This window comes from Nyctereutes procyonoides, unplaced genomic scaffold (genome assembly GCF_905146905.1).
Source record: "Nyctereutes procyonoides isolate TBG_1078 unplaced genomic scaffold, NYPRO_anot_genome, whole genome shotgun sequence".
NCBI classification, from domain to species: Eukaryota; Metazoa; Chordata; class Mammalia; order Carnivora; family Canidae; genus Nyctereutes; species Nyctereutes procyonoides.
In genome coordinates this window covers 2,290,235-2,311,958 of record NW_026575157.1, presented here as the reverse complement: position 1 = coordinate 2,311,958, position 21,724 = coordinate 2,290,235, and the positions used below count along the sequence as shown (strand labels likewise).

The 21,724-nt window shown below is 35.8% G+C and overlaps 1 long non-coding RNA gene across 4 annotated transcripts in view; it reads right to left on the bottom strand.

Moving 5' to 3' along the window:
- The window catches only part of LOC129502312 (uncharacterized), a 208,898-nt gene that overhangs the window by 4,142 nt on the left and 183,032 nt on the right, over positions 1 to 21,724 (bottom strand). For all 4 annotated transcript variants that reach the window (XR_008662932.1, XR_008662933.1, XR_008662934.1 and 1 more), the window contains one exon: positions 10,968 to 11,037. This is a non-coding gene — a long non-coding RNA (uncharacterized LOC129502312). The remainder of the gene's footprint in view (positions 1 to 10,967; positions 11,038 to 21,724) is intronic.

Below are 21,724 nucleotides of genomic sequence, written 5' to 3'. Positions count from 1 at the left end.
AGAGATTAAATATTTTTTTTATTGGCTCTACCATAGAAAAATAGTCTAAACTGTGTGTTACCACCCTGTGGTTGAGTGTGTTGAGGATCCAGTTACACATTCTTAAAGCTATTTTACACACATTTCAGATTTGGGGGAAGGATAATTTCATGGCAGTCCAAAATGATTATGAATTAGGACATGTTTCACCTTTTCCCAAGACTCCCTATTTTTATCACCATCTTTCCATTTAAGACACATTCCACAAACCCAACCCTGTCTGCCTGGAAAAATAGTTAACATTCATAAAAATGTATCAAATGCCTTCAGGATATTCTATTCCTTTAATTCTCACAACATTCCTGAAAGTTCAAATGAGCCATTTTATGTGGGTTTTATGGGCTTAAGAGACTTCCCTAAGGTCATACAGCTAGCTACTAAGTGACCAAGCCAATCTTGGTTTCTTCATCCCCAACTCAACATTCTTTCTAATATTTCCGCTGACCCCAATCAGGTCTGTGGTGTGTATGGTATGCTACACAGTTATAGTCAATTTTTAATTACTGACACAGATATCTTTTTCTGTTATTTCACCTAAAAGCTAAGTCTTTTCACTAGGTATCCTTTTAAGTACCTTGCAGCTCAAATAATCTCTCACTGTAAATCTCTACTTAATGAATTTCCTTCAACCAGGCTCCTCAAAAGTTTCTAATATCTTAAATATAATATTTATTTTAATAATCCAAGAGTTTTTATTGAGCATCTATTTATGTTCCAAGCACTCTATTAAGAGCAAAGAAGACATAATAAATTTTAGTTTCTGTCTTCTAGGAAATTATTTTCTTTAAGGTAATATAAGCATCATGATGACAAGAACTCCAGTTACTACCGTATTTTTAATGCCTAGAACAGGGCCTGACAATATATTTTAAATAAATATATACAGTCAGACATGTAATATTTAAGTGAATTATCAGTTCTAGAAAGCATACAATGGATATAACTACAAACGCACAAATGTAGTCAATAAGAGACAGAATATAAAATGGAAAAACAGTACAGTTCTAAGCCCAGACACCCAAAGAGTATGCCAACAGGGATCAGGGTACATTCCTGGGATAATTAATAATTCCTGGCAGGCTTTTGTAGCCAAAGTAGAGAGAAGCCAAACTTCATTTGGTCTTGTTTATATCAGGAATCTTATCTTAACATAAACTTTGAGCTGTTTACAAATTTTAGAACATTTTCTACAATGTTCACACAATGTGGGCTTACAGACATGAAAGGAACAGCATATCAGCCCAATCCATTCATAAACAATAAGGTAACATCTTCTAAACCAGAAGGGCTAGAAGAGAACAAGGCTGTTAAAAAAGGAAGATGGACTTGCATAGTCAAAACAAGGCGGATTAGTAAGAACAGAACTTGTTATTTTAGCTAAAAGTGGTGCAAATTTCTGGGGTTGGGAAAATTGGAAACTTTACTAAATCTCATTTTATGCCCCTGAAAGTTATATTAGGTTTGAATACCTACTGCAAGTTTTATAAGAACTATTAAATTATTCATTTCCTGGGATCCCTGGGTGGCGCAGCGGTTTAGCGCCTGCCTTTGGCCCAGGGCGCGATCCTGGAGACCCGGGATCGAGTCCCACGTCCGGCTCCCAGTGCATGAAGCCTGCTTCTCCCTCTGCCTGTGTCTCTGCCTCTCTCTCTCTCTCACTGTGTGCCTATCATAAATAAATTTAAAAAATAAATATTTAAAAAAATTTTTTTTCATTTCCCAGTTTAGACTTAATCATTCTCAACAAATTATTTACCTTCAAAATGTTAGTTTCTATGTGTTTTTAGAGATAGATGTTTAGATAAATCTTACCTGACTACTACAAGTGGGCATCCTTTGCAGAATGTTGTTCCAACTATAGCATTGGCTAAAATTTACTAAACATATTCTCTGTGACAGATAAAGAAACTGAGGCACAGGGGGTTTTCCGGGTCCCATAACAAGTAAATGGTGAATGAGAATCTGAGCTCAGGAAGTCTGGCTCCAGAGCTGATGCTCTAAACTCCCAAATAGGGCTCATATCAATGTTTGCTTATAATGCAAGTATAGTCAAAATTCACTTTATGCAAATTTATTTTGCCTTCTTGATGGACTTTGCACGACACGAGTTTAACTTGGAATGATGTATTCTTGCCACACAGTATGAATTATTTTGTATAGGACAGTGTCATCGATTTTTTGTATGCCTAAGAAATGTGATTTTAATGCTAACCTGAAGTCAGCAAGAAGGCAAATCTAAGAGGGGGAGAAAAGTCTATATGACAATTTAAAAATTCCATCCTGAAGGAGATATGATGGCAGGTGATTAATAAAAATCTAATTTGTTTGACTTTCCAGTCTTCCAAGAATAATCCAGGGAAGTGAGAACCTAACACCTCATACAAAGTGGGCATGAAATTGTTAAACTACAAATCCAATTGATTTGGAAAGCTTCATTCCTGGAATGAATGAGTTCCCCATAGAAAAGAAAATACCAATGAGATACAAGTTTAAAAAGGCATGAACAAAGCATATTGGAGTAAGGAGAGAGGGAGTTTTAGGCAATCTTCAGCCAAGATGTTCTCTAAGCCTGATCCTCCTTGACAATGATGTGTATAGTTTATCGTGCAAAACAATAAAACATAGATTTCTGGACCCCATTTCCAGATTTCTGGATTCGGTGGGTCTGAGGTTGGTCCTAGGAAATTGCATTATTAACAATTTCCCAGATGATGCTGATATCTGTGATCTAAGAACCACACTTTGAGAAACACTGCTCTACTGGCTCTACAGTAATTGCTCTCAGTATATACAACCACCAGAAGGAGTGTTCTGTAAAATGCCTACATTGTAAGATTATGCCTTTACAACTAGGATCAGAGTATATGCTAGAGAAGAGAGCTAGAATAAGTCAATCCTGAGCAATAGAAGAAAAAGAGAAAGAAGATCTACCAAAATGTGTATCAGCTCCAGGAACAGCAAGCAATCTATAGGTTGGGGGCTGCTTGACTATGATAATAGAGACACCAACCAGACCAGAGACACCAATCACCCTGTCCACTCCTGGCTAACATTGTCATCAGAAAACCAGTGAGATAGAGTACCATCTCTGTATTAATTATATTATAGGTAAACCTATATATTAGTTATAATTAGATGAAGATCTGGACTTTACCCTATATGAAATGGTGAGTCCTAGAGTTTTAAACTGGAACATGACCTATTAGATCTGAATTTTAGAAAATGAAAATATATATCAATAAAGAATATTCCAGCTGAAAATGAAACTCAAGACTAACTAACTTTAAAAGAGTGGGAAGCGTAGTGTCTCATATACCAGGAGTAAGTTGGAAAATTTATCCATGGCTGTATCCACATGCTCAAATAATATTCTTAAGATTTTTGCCAACTTCCCCAATTGTTCCTGAGACTATGCTTTTCCAGACTTCAGTCTAATGTCCAACCATGACCCAATGTCTGTGGCCTCAGGTAACCAGAAGGTTGGGTTGGACAGAGCCCCAGAGCCAGTCACCTTGGACTATGAGCAATTCTCTTACAGTGTACTCCAGTATTCCATAGAAATGGTGTTTTTTTTTTTTTTTTGTTTGCCTCGACATTGAAGAGTTTGGAAAATATTGCTCTAGAAAATAAAGTAGCATAAGATAGAAAATAGGCCACATATTTCCCAATTATTCCTATAATTATCTCAGTGAAAACAATCTTTTGGTGTCAAAGTCAAAAGAAGGCTTAAACAACCAACATCCTTAACCCTTATTACCTGAGTTAGGTAGATAAACAACAATAACAACAACAACAAAAACCTTATAGAGGTGGTGGCTGCAATGCTCTTAGAAGGTGGAAAAGAGGAGAAGTTGGATAGAAAAGCCTCAGATAGGACATTAGGCCCCTCTCCCTACTGCTCCCCCTCATCCTTACTTCAACCTGAGTGATCTGGGATATATTTCTATGTTGTATGTAAGCTTTTCTTGAGGTCGGGATTCAGTGGCTAAAAAACGCTCACAAAAACATCACCTTAAAAACAAGCTTAAATAGAGATTCCTCCATTGTAATTATGCCACCCTTCACTAGAGAACTCAGAAATATTCTTGAAAAAATCTAAGCTAAGGATTATAGGAACTCTCTATCTTACAGACCCCTATTATGAATAGAGCAGGGAATAAACTCTCTGGGACTGAATTTTTGATGTCGTTACAGTGCAATAGCTTAGTTCGTCTTAGGGACATGAGTTTAACTAAAGCTCAGAAATCAGCTTGTTGTCCTCCCTGGGCTCAGGAAGAGTGGAGCATGCATATACACTGGTTTGGGACAATTCTGGCAACAGTCCAGTGAGAAAGTATTGCATGCCAGGTTCACACTCAGTTATCTACAGTTTGAAGAAAAAAAATTTTTCCCTGAATAAAAAAAAAGGTGAGAAAAAAAAAAACCCTCATAAAAAGATAACCAACACAGCCTTTAGGAGAACTTTTAGCTTTCAAGCGCCTCCTTGCAGAATCACACAAAGATGATTTTAAAAGCCAAGTTTTAGAGTGAGATGTACAGTTCTGGGTCTTCAACAAATTCTGACAAGATTTCACACACTGTCAGAAAGGTTCTTTTCTCTTGCCTGGCTTCCCTGCAGTGGGAGAGGGGACAGAGCCAATGCCCCAACCTCCTCGCACTCAGGGAGCCACTTTGACCCTGTTCCAGAAGCCCAAGGGCTGTCCTTAATTAGCATTGTAATTTATATTGCACAATTATGCAAATTGGGTACATAAACAAAATTATCCTTTCAGTTTGGCTTTGCTACTGGAGAAATGCAAAGCCAGTTAAAGATAAGAATAAAGAAAACAGAATACATTTGCTTTAATGCGGTGCACCATTTCTTAATTTATCCATTCTTTTGTTTTACGAGTTCACCTTGTACTTGAGGGTTTTCAGGTTGTTCTTTCCTCCTATTTTGTTTTTTCTTCCTTTTACTTGGCTCCTTTCCTTGAGAAATTTTCCATCTCATTAATTCTGCGGCAGCAATTCATAACTCTTCAGGCCATTTGTTTTTTACTATGGCTGCTATCTCCACTGTCTATAGTTTCTCTTTCCTTTTTTGCTCTCAGATTCTCTCCTTTCTCTTGGCATCTCTTTCTATTTTACTCCGTTTTCCCATTTGTTTGACTTGCTTTTAGAGCTGTAGGATGCTCTTTGCCCGAGAGCTCGCAGACACCCACAGGATGCAATAATTTTTACTAAGGAAACTGAAAATAAGCCTGGCAAATAACAGAGATTGGAAGACAGGGAATCGAAGATACGAAGCCTGGTGAAATCTAACTGGAAGCCAATGCCTGGATGCTATACACAGTATTCAAGTAGTTATTAACCATCAGGTAATCAATCAACAAATCAGCATTACGAAGATCATTTTCCAATGTTGGATGATATTCTAATTGAGCTGGCCCCTTCAAAGAGCCTTAAAATTGCACGGAAGAACAGAAAATTTAACATATTTAAAACTGGTGGAAAATATAACCTAGATAGAGCTGGCTTTGCAAGAACAGTGGCTACTGATGCTTGACAATATGTGGATGGAGACTAACAGTTAAGAGAATTTATAAGGGAAGTGTGTGAACAGAACTGAGAAAGGAACAGAATTGTTCCTTGCTCTATCTGCCCAGAACCTTGGCTCCAACAGGGAAATATACTCCCCCTTCTTCTCCTTTTCCTCCTCCTCAACCTCCTCCTGCCCGCTGGCTACAACAACAGCAGCCACATTAAAATATAACCCAGGGGATACCAAGCCTAATTTGGGCAAATCAGAGCATCCTCCCTCTGGCTATAACATTTTCACTTTGAATAATATTCAAATGCCTTCCAAACAGATTTTTGGTCTCTCTCTCTCTCTCTCTCTCTCTCTCTCTCTCTCTCCCCTTGTCTCAGTTCTGTAACTCATCTGCTATTTCTCTCATCTACTTAGTAAGTTCTAGCCATCTTGAGTATTCTCAGCTCATTGACTTTGTGCCTTTTATATTCTCTTCCTACAACAGTCTTCTTTGATTTCTTGATGGCTGGTTTCTTCTTGTCATTTGAGTCTCTGCTCTAATGTCATCTCCAAGAAATATCCTCTTATAACTCTATCTAATGTTGACCTCCATCCCATTGCTTGCTATGTATACTACCTTGTTTTGATTTAGCACCATTAGAGATGGGCTTATATCTTTGTTTTATATATGTCCTTGCCTCTCAAATATTTATATTTTAACTTACTTATTACCTGAATATCCTCTAGAATGTAAGATCTTGACTCTCTGGTTCACCCCTATATTCCTAGTATTCAGGACAGGGTCAGATACATGGAACATTCCCAAAATAATTTTGATTTAAGTGAATGAATTAATGATTTTTTTGAATGGGCAATGACCTAAACCTGGTCAAAGTTTTCCATCCCCTTGAATTGTGGGCTCTGTGTTCCAAAGTGAGTGAAGTTCATCTTTTTTTGGGCATTGAGTGTGTGAACTAGGAGATAGAAAGCTTATGGCAACTGATTTTCCACCATGTGAATGGAAGTGAGTAAGCCAATGATGGTCATCATGGAGGGTAGAGGGAAAGGGAATAAGTAGGGGGTGTGGGAAGGAGGGATATGATAAGAGTAGAGGCGGATGGAAACCGAATCTGGACAGGGTTCCAGTGGCTGATTTCTGATGATCCAGAGGCCCAGCTACATTCCTGTCTTCGGTTCCTCTGAATCCCCTCAGGGTCTTTTCTATGACTTCTGCTTTTCCTAAAACTGTGAATTGGATTTCAATCTTTTCCAATCAATAAAAGTAACACATAACATTGTAACATTGTGCTTACAAACTTACAATCACGTGCAAAATTAGCATTCGAATCAAGATTTATTTGCTATTTATTGTCTGTATCACAAAGGACCAATTTCTTAACCTCTCTAAATTTTAGTTCTCTTATCTAAAAATGAAAGGCAATAAAAAAAACCTAACTGATGGAAAGATTTAATGTGATTATATATGCACATTTCTTAGACACAATGTCTGATATACAGTAAGTTCCTAATTAAGGAAGGAAAGTATTGAGCCTGGCTCAAGGGTTAAAGTCTGCTTTGAATTGGTATTTCAAATCTACCCTCATTGGTGTATCTTATGTTTTTGTGACACATTCTGCACTTTTATATATTCTAAATTATTTTCATGGTTGAATATATTTAGACTACGACTTCTCTACTTTCCTCTATGAACGTTTATGCTCATCTCATCTTTGATATATCAGTTTCCATTAGATATCCTAGGTGGGGCATTAGTGAATGAAAAAATACTTGATGCTAAGAAATTGGGGAAAAGATGACACAGATTGATCCTCTCCAAGCATAGGTTGGCAAGTATGAAGTATTCCAGTCTCTGAAGACAAAAGTAAATTCATAGAATGAGATCCTGGAACATAGACACTGGTGGAAGCTTGTCCTGCCTAATGCTCCTGGTGATGGAGAGCTCTCTGCCTATTATAAGACCTAGATTGGTAGAGTAAGAAGAACAAAGTCTGGAAGGGCTTGGACTGGATCAGCCTTTGTGGAAGAAGCTTGAGGTACCACTTTGCTATTCCTGTGGTAGAGGGCCATATCCTAATGTCCAGTCTATAGGGATCCTATGAGTCAGCTCTGCTCTCACCACACCAATAAACCAAATGAAGCACAACAAGTAGGGGAGGTGGGGGAGTGTTGGGAGGAAGAGTCTTTCCCAAGAGCATTAAAATTAAAATCCAAGGAGTGATGATAGGATAAACAAATGTAGCAGAAAGTAAAATGTGAGTCTCTAGTCCACTGACATGTATTTATTTTTAAATATAGCATATCTGCTAAAAGTAAAAATAAATAAATAAAATGAAGCATTTTATAAAATTGTTATGAAATGAAATGAAAAATATCGTAAAAACTTTAGAAACATACACGTGGGGCACATGGCACCTCAGTCAGTTGAGTGTCCCACTCTTGATTTCAGCTCAGGGCATGATCTCAGAATCCTAGGATTGACCCCTGCGCTGAGCTCCACTCTCATCAGGGAGTCTCCTTGGATTCTCTTTCTCTCCCTCTCTCTCTGCCTGCCCCCCCCTAAAATAAATAAATAAATCTTTAAGAAAATTACAAAAAAAAAACCCACTCTGCATACAATTTAATGATATTGATTTAAAATGTTGACATTTTAAAATATGTTCCCTTACCTGAGCCAAAACTGGAATTCAGACCCTGCTAAGCAGCAGATTTGAATCTCTAATCAACTTGTAATTCCCAGGAAATTATGACCGAAGGATTGAGTATCTTCTAACGTAGCAGATCAGAGTACATTTAAAGAGATTGAAAACTGTTTTTCTGACAAATTCTGCATGTGGATTTGAGAGAAAGACTAGATTATGGGCACTATATTTTCTGCTGACATCCAAACTGTAGTGTGTGTGAAATTATGTGACTTATCTAATTCAGCAATAACCAGGTAAAAATGTAATGGAAAGAAATGACTCAGATTTGTACAAAAGTATAAAATTGTAAGAAAAATACTTAGAACATATTTATGGGCCATATAAGAAAACTAAAAACATGGACAGACATATGGAAAGTTCAAACATGAGATATTGGTTATTTAAATTATCTACATGTGGCTGAGATAAATGGAAGTATTGATGTATTATGGGGTATTATTTTAATACTCTATACAAGTTATATTTACTAATACAATAGTCCTCCACTTATCCACAGTTTTGCTTTCTGCATTTCAGTTACCCACAGTCCAGAAGCAGTCATCCTTCCCTCATATTGTCAGAAGGACAATAGCATCCTGTTATGTTCCATTGCCCACATCATTCATCTGACTTCATCTAATCACACAGGCATATTATCATCTCACAATACTGCAAGAAGGGTGAGTACAGGACAATAAGATATTTTGAGAGAGAGAGAGAGACCATGTTCATGTAACTTATATTACAATATATTGTTATAATTGTTCTATTTGATTATTAGTTTTTGTTGTTAATCTCTTATAATGCTTAATTTATAAATTAAACTTTATCATAGGAATATGCACTTAGGAAAAATATGGCAAATATAGGATTTGGTACTATCTGTGGTTTCAGGCATCCACTGGGGGGGAATCTTGGAATGTATCCCCCCACAGACAAGAGCTCTACTGTATTTCATCAAGAAAACTGCAATTACCAGGGATCCCTGTGTGGCTCAGCGGTTTGGCACCTGCCTTCAGCCCAGGGTGTGATCCTGGAATCCTGGGATCGAGTCCCAGTTTGGGCTACTTGCATGGAGCCTGCTTCTCCCTCTGCCTGTGTCTCTGCCTCTCTCTCTCTCTCTCTCTCTCTCTCTCTCTCTCTCTGTCTCTCATGAATAAATGAATAAAATCTTAAAAAAAAAAAAAAGAAAACTGCAATTACCTTCAAGATTAGTCAAGTCAATTACCAACAGGATTACCCTCTCTTTTTTCATTTCCTATTTGTTATATTCTCTTGCTAGTTTCTATTTTTTTGATCCTTACTCTTTACATAAAATTAAAGATATTTTTCCTTAAAAATTGATTTAGTTCATGGGGCACCGGGGTGATTCAGTGGGCTAAGCATCTGACTCTTGATTTTGGTTCAGATCATGATCTTAGGGTTGTGATACCAAGCTGCATGTTAGGCTCCTTGCCAAGATTCTTCCTCTTCCTGTCCCTCTGCCCCTTCCAACTCTCTCTCTAAAAAACTAAAAATAAATGGATTTGGTTCATGATTCATGTGTTGATTTTACATTTCCCTAGTTCAATTAAATTTACATTGCTTCTCAAGTTTCATCTCTTTGATTTATTATCATCTACTTATGTCTTGAGATAAAGACTTGATTCATTTACATTTATTTTTTATGTAGTAAAGCCTAAGGCCTATGAATTTGTCTCTGAGAGTTGCTTTGGTACTATACTTGTGTTAAAATGTGGTGTGCTATAATGTTAGATTCCTAAATAGTGTATGATTGTAGTTTTATTTTCTAGTTTGTCCTAATAGTCATTTAGGCAAATGGTTTATTTAATGTTGCTTTGTTTTAATGTTTATTTTAAAAATTTTTTGGAGATATTTTTATGAAAAAATTATTTTTAGTACTATTCAATTTTGACCACATGTGATTTGTTATTTCTATTATTTATCACTTAGTTTCTTTTGACTAATACTGATCTATTTTGCTAAATAAACTATAGATGCTTGAAAAACTATGTGTAGTGTCTGTTTGTAGGGTATAAGTATTTATAGATGTCAATTATTAACTTTTTCTTTTATTTATTTCCTTGATTTAAAAATAATATTTTATTTATGTAAGCCAAGAAATAGCAGGATATTTTTCCCCCACAAGATTTTATTTATTTATTCATGAGAGACACAGAGAGAGGCAGAGACATAGGCAGAGGGAGAAGCAGGCTCCTCGCAGGAAGCCTGATGTGGGCCTTGATCCCAGTACCCTAAGATCATGCCCTGAGCCAAAGACAGATGCTCCACTTCTGAGCCACCCAGTTATCCCTATTTTCTTGATTTTAGTTATTTAAATTCCATCATTCTTCTCTAGTGATTTGGTAGTTGCACATGTTTATAGTTTACATGTGTTTATATTTTCCCTTAAAATATCTCCATACATTCTTTATACCTTATACTTGAGTCATTATCAAAGCCAAGAATAAAGCAGTACAGTTGACTCCTCTCAGAGATGAAAATCTTGGTATATTTTTCCTTTATAATCCTCTCACTCCTCCTTCCCACTTCCATGTCCACATACCCTTGCTAATTTCTGTCAACATAATCCATAATTTAATACCAACTGATGATGATGTTTACTTTTTAGAAAATGTTTGTCTTTTATTTTGCCAATAATCTTCACATTTGCATCCAGTTTTCTCAGCATATTACCAATGATTATGTAAATTTACCTTTATGTTCACTCATTGCTGCATTCCTGTCCTTGCACAATGGCTGGCACATCATATGTTTTCAGGAGTTCTGGTAAAGGAACCAATGCAGTAGAACAAGAGAGAGAAGATAAGAGCATGACCAAGTGAACTTAAACTGCCATAATAAGTGCTGCTTCTGTAAGTGCAAATTACCATAAACATGTTATCACCAAGATTATGATAAATCCATAATACAGATTTTACTTTGACAGTCCCATCTCTGCCATGGTCACAAACACACACATACACATAAATCCCTTCTAATGGGAATAGACACTTTACTATTTCCCATGTGCTAATACTCAGAATGTGTGGCACTTACACGGACTTCATTGTTTTACCCCTTTTAATGGATTCACCTGTAACTAAACATTGGTCTCAAACTCAGCTGCACGTTGTAATCACGTGGGAAGATTCTTAGACACTTCTAATGACCTAGCTACTCACCAGACCTATTAAGTCCGAATTACTGTGGTTGAGACCCACTCAACAGTACTTTCTAAAGCTTCTCATGTGATGATAGAGTGCAACCAGGAATAAAAACATAGGAGAGAGGACACCTGGGTGGCTTGGTGATTGAGTGTCTGCCTTTGGCTCAGGTTGTGATCCCAGAGTCCTGAGATTGAGTCCCACATCAGGCTCCCTGAGAGGTGTCTGCTTCTCCCTCTGCCTATGTCTCTGCCTCTCTGTGCTTCTCATGAATAAATAAATAAAATCTTAAAAAAAAACACACACACATAGGAGAGTCAGTTTAAGTCTGAACCCTTAGTCTAGCTGTGCCTATAGATTTAATGCAACATAAGAGCTTTTAGGGGTACTTAAAAAGAGATGCTGGGAAACAGCTTTTTTTAGGACTGTGATAACTTCATCAAAACGGAAAACACTTGTATCATTGCAATAACTATTCCATCATTTTAAACATGCAGGTGAATGAGGCATCCAACTCTGTTTTGGGGTGAGATTAGAGACAAGAGGGCCCAGCATTTGAAGGACAGCTCAGCTAAAACCCACACGGAACAGAATGTAACCCAACTGTTCAAAAAAAAATAAGATTTTATTTATTTATTAATGAGAGACACAGAGACATAGGCAGAGGGACAAGCAGGCTCCCTGTGGGGAGCTGGATGTGGGATTTGATCCTGTGACTCCAGGATCATGCCCTGAGCTGAAGGCAGACACTCAATCACTGAGCCACCCAGGTGTCCCCGGTTTTTCAAAATTAAGAACTGTTTCATACATTTGGTTGGGGATCACTTCCATAAGAAAATTTGAAGTTATGGTCACAATATTGAGGTCTTACCATTTTTTTCTTTATTTTTAGACAGCCTGCCATATAGATGTTTATTTTGTGGTGACTTCGACATTTGAATTCAGAATATGAACCAGATTATCAAAGTTTGAAGCCTACCTGAGTAGAATCAAGAAAATATTCTCCCTGGAAATGCCCTGCAAACACTGTTCAATTATTATTATTACCATGTTCAGTTATTATTACCATAATAATTATAATGCTTAACTTGAGGAAGGATACAGATTTTTTTTTTTAAAGAAAAATGGAGGATCCCTGGGTGGCTCTGTGGTTTAGCGCCTGCCTTCAGCTCAGGGTGTGATCCTGGAGATCCAGGATCAAGTCCCGTGTTGGGCTCCCTGCATGGAGCCTGCTTCTCCCCCTGCCTGTGTCTCTGCCTCTTTCTCTCTCTGTGTCTCTCGTGAATGAATAAATAAAATCTTAAAAAAAAAAAAAAGGAAAACACTCTTTGTAAACTTTTGGTGGCATTTTATTATGCACTTCTTTCTAAACACACCATTAGGTAATAAATTAACAAAACCATTCAAACTGTAGTTATTATTACTTTACAATGAAAGGTATCAGCCAGTTGTTTTACACATGGAAACAACATTCATTCATTCATTCATTATTTTAAATTTAAAATTTGTTTGAGGGCATTAACCAATTTATTTTTAATTTTTTCTTCCAGATTTATTGAAGTATAATTGACAAATAAAATTGTATATATTTAAAAAGTACAATGTGGGGGCCACCCATGACTCAGGTGGTTAAGCATCTGCCTTTGGCTCAAGTCATGGTTCCAGGGTCCTGGGATCGAGTCCCACATCAGGGCTCCCTGTTTCTCCCTCTCCCCTGCTCATGCTCTCTATCTCTCTTTCAAATAAATAAATAAAATCCTTTAAATAATAAAATGTACAATGTGATAGTATGATATATATATATATATATGTTGTGAAATATAACTACAATCAGGTTAACACATCCATTATCTCACATATTTAACGTTTTATGTGTGTGTGTGATGAGAACATTTAAGATCTGTACATTTAGCAAATTTTGAGTGTATGAGCCAGTATTATTAACTGTGGTCATGATGCTGTACATTAAAATCAATCAATTTAGTAGTTAGCATACTCAAACCTCTTAGGAAAGAGAGAATATCTACAGATAACAACAAGCTATATTAGCTTCATGGAGTTAGAACTTCTCATTATTTTTGGCCTCTTCCCTGCTAGGTGGTATCCATTTTATTGTGTGTTTTTAAAAAATATGTTGTTAAAAATATGCCAAAGCACTTGTCAGGCAGGTATCCTTAATTACATTTTAAAGATATGTTTTTTTGTAATAGAATTGGAATTTCTGAAGATACAGAGCTTGACTGAAAAATATCAAGCAGAATATGGGATCTTTGGACTTTAATTATAGAGAAAAATGATCCAGTTCAGTTGACTTACGTGTCTTCTATAGTGATTTTCACATACTCCTGTGGTTCTCAAAGAATACCTGGACCAGCAGCATCAGCATCACTTGGGAATTTTAGAAATGCAAATTCTCAGGTTCCACCCAACCTTACTGAATCAGGAACTCTGAGGTTGGGGCCAGCAATTTGTTTTAACAAATCTTCTCTGTGATTCTATTAGACTCTGAAGTTTGAGGATCTCTGACAATGATAAAAATGCCCAAAAAGGTAATAGAACAAACAATAAAACTTATGACTCTTCTGCTATTCTTGTTTTATTTTGCCTAGGAAGTTCATTTTTATCTTCAGTAGAATTAATCAGGGTACCTACCATTCTATTATATTTTTCCATTACATGTCAAAGATTCATGACTGGTTTTCAACATCTTTCAAAGTACACTTAAGTGATCATTAATTCTTCACATTTGCTTTCAAAAATTCTCTCAAGCAGCAGAGTGTTAGATTTCACGTGTGCTTTACTTACCTCATTGAGATAATGTTACTATAATGATCTCACTTATATGTTGCATAATTAGATCTAATATCTCTCTAATGAGATACACCATGTTATTTGGAACCAGCTGCTCTATCATGGATAGCGAAGGACACTCTACGCTAAATTTTCCAAGGTATTCAAGAATAACGTTAAGTGGTCATTTCATACAAATTATTTTTCCTCCTTTCTTTAAGAATCTATTTGTTTCTGGATGTATATTAATATTCAAAATTAGACTAAAGGAGTCAGCTGGCTTTGGCATGAGACATAGTACACAACAATTATTTGCTGAGATAATAAAAACTCTCCATTACCAAGAAAAAAACCCCAATTACCTGAGATTATAGACCAGGGTGCTCTGACATTCTTGCGTTTGTACATTTATACTATATGTTAAATTCTTATATTTTAGTTTAAGAAAGAATGTTTTTGTATCAATAATATATTCATTAGCAAAGAGCTACATGTAGGCGTAAGAAGGTGGTAGCCATTTCTTCAGTAACTGCTTATGTATGTTCAATAAATAAGAGATGGAAATAAGTACATATATATCTTTGGGGCTTGCTTCACTGGTTCCTCACTCATATAAAAATACCTATGTGCATCTTTAATATTGACAAATGAATACACAATAGACATATGTAGATACACAAAGTGGACTGCGTGGTGCATACCCACTAGTTTATATTCAACGGTATTCTCATCTCTCTGCTGAATGTAAATACATGACTATTTATCTAAATTGTATTTGCTTGTTAATGAAACCAGAGCATGCAGCTTTTTATGAAAGTGTGGTGAATTAATGGCTAAGATTACTTCACCTCCCTACAGCCTTCCGAGTCTCTACAGAAGGAGGAAATTAAGGGAGACAAACTGAACTGTGATGCTCCGGGACTCCCTTGATTCCGCCTGTCACCGTTGTAAGCCAGCTCAAGGCCTCAGGGGAGTCGCCTGCTCTCGCCTTCCGCAGCCAGCCAGACGGTGACGGCCCACTGCTTTTATTCATTACCCTGAATGTAATGCACTAAATTTAACAAGTAACACACTCAGCGGGAGTTTATTGGCCTTTTGCAGCATGATTGCAAGGTAGGATATGGATATGGATTCCAATTACTGTTGACACCCAGATAAGAAGAACAAAGCCTATATATAATTATTAATCAAAGTTGATATTTTAAGGAAATGAAAATAAATAAATAAATAACTCACTCACTCTATAGTATTTGAAGTAAATGCTCCCAGGTTGAAAGAACTCTCCCGGCTTACACAATAGTAGCATTCCCATTAAATATAATAACAATAATAAAATAGCAACGTAGTGGCAAAGTGATCCTCTAAAGCAACAATTTTCACATCAAAATGGCTATGTGGAGCAGAGGTACAGTAGAGAAAAGGCTAACAAAGTCCTCGTAATAAGTAAATGAGCGGTCAAATAAACACTAATCCTTAAGGATTTAATATTTTAGTTAGAAAAAATACTCCATTTAATATTGTTATTCCAGATGACAGTTACATATAGCTCTATTTGAATACGGTAGGAGGAGTGATTTAAAAAAATACGGGGTCATACTTTCACATCGATAGCACTGGGGTTACCTGAACATAAAAATTAAATATTGTTGGCATACAGATATTTATGAGGAACTTCAAAGTCCTTGGTTGCTATATGAGCATGAGAAAAGGAGTTAGAATTTTCACTCACTTTGGGCAAGGGTTTATTATAGCTATTGTTTGTTTTATTTATAAAGGCCAAAGGAATACAATAAATGTAAAGGCATAGAAAAGAGAGAACATGATTTTATTTTATCAGACTGTATATAAATGAAAAATGATAAAAATGTAAGGTGTATGAAAACAAAGAGAACATCACCTTCTCCATGATTAACCCAAATGGCCAATTTATTATTGAAATAAGAGGCAACATGCATCACTGGTAAAGGTTTGAACTCTCACATTACAAAGAATCATATCCTGGCTTTGATAATTACTAGTACTCTGACCTTGAGCCACTAATTTAATCTCTCTTAGCCTGTTACCTCAAGTGTAAAATAGGGATGATTATAGTAGCTACCTGTGTTGTTATATTGCATTATATACTTCAAAGTTGCTAAGAAACCAGATTAAATGTTCTCACCACAAAAAAGAAGCGATCATTATGGGACATGATGGTGGCGGTAGCTAATGCTACTTTAGTAATCATATTTCAACTTATAAATGTTTCAAATCAATATATTATACACCCTAAACTTACACAATGTTATATGTCAATTATATCTCAAAACATAGTTCTGACAAATAATATGGTTTTGAGCACAAAGTAAAAACTCAATAGATATTAGCAAATTTTATGTTATTTAGTATTATTTCATTCTACTTGATATTAAAAATCACTAAACCAGGAAACAAATAGCATCATAATCTCCAGATCAGCTTCAGTACAAATTTGAGCTCAGAGACCTTTTGATGGGAAGAAGACATATTCTATTACTCTGATAAGTTTGGAAATGAGGGTTATAATTTTAATGGCAAAATCTTGTAACTGTGTGAAGTTAAACAAAATACATTTCTGATACTGTGTAAGGTATAACATTGGTCTAATAACACCTGCCTTTGAGGGTATATGGTAAAATTAGAGAAAATATATGAATATGTATATCTCCATGAAACTCAAAGCATAGCCTAGTACCATCCAAAAATGGAGATATTTTTCTTTTAGGATCTACAGATGGACACATGTATTTAGTTATCATTGCAATTCCACTTAGAATTCATTACCATCCCTATTACTTAGGAAATGAAATGAAGGATGACATCTTAATTGGTCTTTTAAAAACTACAGAATTAATAACAAGAGCCTCAACTTACCTTAGGTCAAAGTGACCATAGGTCAGTGTTCTTTCTACTAGAGTAACCTCCTTTTGCAGATGAGAAGATAAAGGTAGATCACTGATAAAATATGTTTCTGTGTGTGTTTGTGTGTTATGAAACAGGGATGTGCTCTTGATAATTGGTACACAGTTTGGTTTTTAAACGAGGGTAGGTAAATGAAAATCATCTATGCTATGCCATGGTTCTCTTTGCCTTTTCCAAGAATGTCATGAAGCTTATCTATTTAAGGCCTGAAAAAATTGATATACTGAAATAAAATTATTTCCAGAAGTGTAAAAAAGTACTTCTATCCCAATATCACCTATGGACTGGGGGATCAGTCTTCATAAAGCCTCTAGTCCAAAGGAAGCAGTTAAGTGATATGAATTCCATCATAACAATAAAATGATTATTTAAACTGAAAAATTTAACTAAAACTGACAAAGAGCATTTCTCTATATATATATACATAAATATCCTAATATTTTTACTATTGAATTCAATCACTTCTCTAGAACAATTTGTATTCCACAATAAAGAGGATCCACATGTAAAAGCTGTTCACAGAACTTACAGATAGAAATCTAATCTTCTGAATAGAGAAACATGAATAACATTTTAAAAATTAAGGAAAAAGAAATTAAGTCAAATAATACTTTAAGTAAAACATGAGTAAATGCTCACACTGAATGAAATTCATTGGCTGATGAATGGATAAAGATTATATATATATATATATATATATATCTTACTCAGCCCAAAAAGAATTAAATCTTGCCATTTGCAATGACATGGATAGAGCTACAGAGTATTATGCTAAGTGAAATAAGTCAGTCAAAGAAAGACAGATACCATATGATTTCACCTTTATGTGAAATTTAAGAAACAAAACAACCATAGGGGGAGAAAGGGAGAGGCAAAGCAAGAAATAGATTTTTTAACTATAGAGATCAAACGATGGCTACCAGAGGGTATAGGGGCAGGAGGATGGTTGAAACAGGTGATGGGGATTAGGGAGGACACCTATTTTGATGAGCACCAGGTGATGTATGGAGGTGTCGAATCACTATTGTACATCTGAAACAAATATTACACTGTATGGCAACTAACTGGAATTTAAATAAAAATTCAAAAAACAATAAAAGATAAAAAATTAATCCCTTCACTCATTCATTCAACAATGATATACTAACTGCCTTGTTTTTGCAAGTTCTGTGCTAGTACTGAGGATATAGGACTAGCCACTGCTCGTAAGGCAGTGAAGAAAGATATGAAACAATCATATAATTACAATTTTAATGAGGATGTTGGCTGAAAAGGGAGCCTATATAGGGATTTCAATCTGTTCTTGGGTAGGGGTCAGAAAGATATCATCAGGAAGTAACTTCACATTTGTGAACTTAGTCCTCATACTAACCCAATGAGACCAGTGCTGCTATCATCACCCTATTTAGATAAGAAAACTGAGGGGGAAAAGGCATTAAATATATTAACAAATCAGACAGTTGATAAGGGGTAAATGCAAGATCCAAACCCAGGCTATCTGGTTTTAGACTCTGCTTTTAGCCACTGTGCTATGGATGTTCATGTTCATTTGTGAGGAGTAATGAACACACTCCAGAGAGAAAGACATATGAAAAGAACCTGAGATGGACAAGAACCAGTGTTCTACATAGGAGCTGCACTGCTCAATAGAAATATGAGCCACATATGTAATTTTAAATTTTCTAGTAGCCATGTTATGAAAAGTAAAAAGAAACAGGTGCATATAGTACCCAAGAGAGGTGATTTGGCAGTTTCTTATAAAACTAAACATGCAAATATCATATGACCCAGCAGTTGTACTCAAGCATTTACCCCAGATAAATGAAAATGTATATTCACACACAAATCTGTACAGGAATGATTATGACAATTTAATTCATAGCAGAAACTAGAAACTAGAACCAACCCAGGTGTCCTTCGATGGGTGAGTAGTTAAAGTACAGTATATCCAGCTCATGGAATGCTATTTGGCAATAAAGATGAATGGATTATTGATGCAGGCAATGACTGCGGTCAATCTTGAAGGAAATATACAATGGAAAAAAAGCCAATTCCCAAAGAATACAACCTGCATGATTCCATTTACATAACATTTTTGCCATGAGAGAGTTATATAAATGGAGAACAGACTAGTGGTTGCTAAAGTTAGGGCCGGGGGAAGGATGGAGCACAGATACCGGGTAGATGTGGTTATAAAGATGCAGTGAAGGAACTATTTTGAATCTTGATGTGGTGGTACCCACATATGTGATAAAATTAAATAGAACTAAGCACACATGCACACACACACATGCATATGTACAATTAAAACTAGGGAAATAGGGGTAGAATTGTATCATTGTCAATATCATTGTCAATACTATCATGATAGATTTGCAATATATTCCCATTGGGCAAAACTTTAGAGAAAGGGAACATGTGATTTATCTGTATTATTTCTTACAATTACATGGGAATCTAGAATTATTTCAAAATAAAAGTGTTAATTAAAGAAAAGAGGGACACCTGGGTGGCTCAGCGGTTGAGTGTCTGCCTTTGGTTCAGGGCGTGATTCCAGAGTCCTGGGATCAAGTCCCACATTGGGTTCCCTGCATGGAACCTGCTTCTCCCTCTGTCTGTGTCTCTGCCTCTCTCTCTCTGTGTCTCATGAATAAATAAATAAAATCTTTAAAAAAATAAAGAAAAGAGATTAAGTTTATTTTATCCTACTTAATCCAATACATTTGAAATACTTCCATTTCAACATATTAAATAATATAAAAATTATGGAGATATTTCACTTTAGACTATCCAATTAAACTAGCCATGTTCCAAGTTCTCAAGAGTCAGATATGGCTAGGGCTACCATACTGGGTAGCATAAGTGTTGTGAATACAAAGATAAGAAGTGAAGACAGAGATTTAAGACATAGGCATGGGTCAAGTTATACAAATGGCACTTGTAATAAAATCCAGGGTCATTGCAGTGGCCTAGAGAACCTAGTAATATAGCAATCTCCTGCCTTCCCCCTCCCTTGTTCTCCTCAACCATGCTGAAGTACTTGCTCTTTCTGGAAAATCCCAAGTATGCTCCAGTCTCAGGAATCCTGCTCTTGCTGTTTTCCCTAACCCCAGAATATCTCTCTAACTTGTTACCATGCTAAGAATTGTCTCTGCTCAGATGTCTGTCAGGTGTTTCCTGACCTACTTAAATAGAAGAGCAAATTCCACTATTCTCCATTGCTCTCCATCCATGCATTATACTACTTTAATTTTCTTGTCAGTACTTATACCCCTGGACATTCTACATATTTCCTTGCCTATTGTCAGTTTCCCACAGAGCCTGGAAGAGTGCCTGCTGTACAGAATACATCCCATGGATATTTGCTGAATGAATTGTTTGATGAACACATTAACTATGTTTAACACTTTCACTATTCTCAAATGAACTGCCTGCCTCAAATAAAATCTATGTTTTCCTGGAATTCAAAATCTGACATAATAAATGTCAGAAATTGGGTTAAGTTTTTATCTATTTTATTATATTTTGGTCTCCTGAATTTTAAAAATACAATGCACAGAAGCAATGTCTTTATATCCCTCCAAAATCAACAAGATATATATATATATATATATATATATATATATTTAAATTATTTATTTTAGAGAGAGAAAGAGAAAGAGAAAGGGAAAGGGAAAGAGAAAGAGAAAGAGAAAGGGAGTGAGCACAAGTGGGGGAGAGGCAAAGGGAGAGAGAGAGAGAGAGAATCTCAAGCAGATTTTACACAGCGTGGAGCCAGAGGCAAGGCTCAATCTCACAACCCCGAGATCATGACCTAAGCTGAAATCAAGAGTTGGATGTTTAATCAACTGAGTCACCCAGGTGCTCCAATCAAAAAGATATTTTTCATTCAAAGATTAAGTTTTTGGTTAAAAGTTGTTTTTAAACATTATCTCCTATTTTTAGAGAACTTATTTCTGATATAAGACCATTTAATTTATATTTTGTTCCTATATATGTGGTAAATTTATGTACATCTTGTGGTAAAATTCACTTTTCACCAAGTAAATACATTCAGAAATTCTGTAAAATGGTATTCACTATTTCTAAAGGTGTTATCAAAACTCTCCTAGTACATTGGGCCTTTCATGACCTGTCACCTTCTGAGGGAAGCATTCTCCAATAACCACAACCAGAATTTCTTTCTCTCTCATACTTCCATCATTGCATCCAATATCTACCTTCAACATCTATCCCAGTCTACTTATATCAGAGATATTAATGAAAATGTTCTCACTCCAGGAAGGTAGAAACTGTCTTTTTCTAAGTCACTAACATAATGATTTACACTTCTCAGTTGGACTTAGATAAATAAATATTTGATGAATGCATTTTGTTTTGTTTTAGTAATGTATGCATATATCTAATCTAGAAGATTTGATAGGCAAATGTTGCATAAGACAACCTCTCAAACGCAAATTCTTATCGTCCAGTATTTTTTCCAGAAAAGAACTAATATTTATTAATCTCCTAAGATACATTAAAGATTTAACATGTGATCTCATTTAGTCCCCATAATGTATGGAATATCATTAACT